The sequence below is a fragment of the Propithecus coquereli genome, unplaced genomic scaffold (genome assembly GCF_000956105.1).
Source record: "Propithecus coquereli isolate 6110/MARCELLA unplaced genomic scaffold, Pcoq_1.0 Scaffold125, whole genome shotgun sequence".
NCBI classification, from domain to species: Eukaryota; Metazoa; Chordata; class Mammalia; order Primates; family Indriidae; genus Propithecus; species Propithecus coquereli.
Genome location: NW_012136636.1, coordinates 3,684,073 through 3,684,432, shown reverse-complemented (window position 1 = coordinate 3,684,432; position 360 = coordinate 3,684,073).

The window sequence follows — 360 nt, the reverse complement described above, 5'->3', positions numbered from 1 at the left end:
CAAAACCCTAAGTCATGGGATTCAGGAAACAATTAATCCAAACCAGGAGTTAGCTAAAGGCAAGTCCCAGGACAGCAGCAGGGTGAGTGTAAAGCCAATCTAAAGAGCAGAAGGTCCAGACTGGACCATCATGGAAAAGGCATGTGGTTGTAAACTTGAGGACAAGCAGAAAACTCTGTAAGAGAATTTATAGAAATTGGACCATAATTATGGACCATAACTATGGTCCAATTATGAACCTAATACTAATAGCAAACACTTTTATAAACTTATTATATGTCAAATGCTTTTCTAATCATTTCCTGTATAGAGATTCATTATTTCCCCCAACTCCATTGTCATCATCCGTATATTTTATAG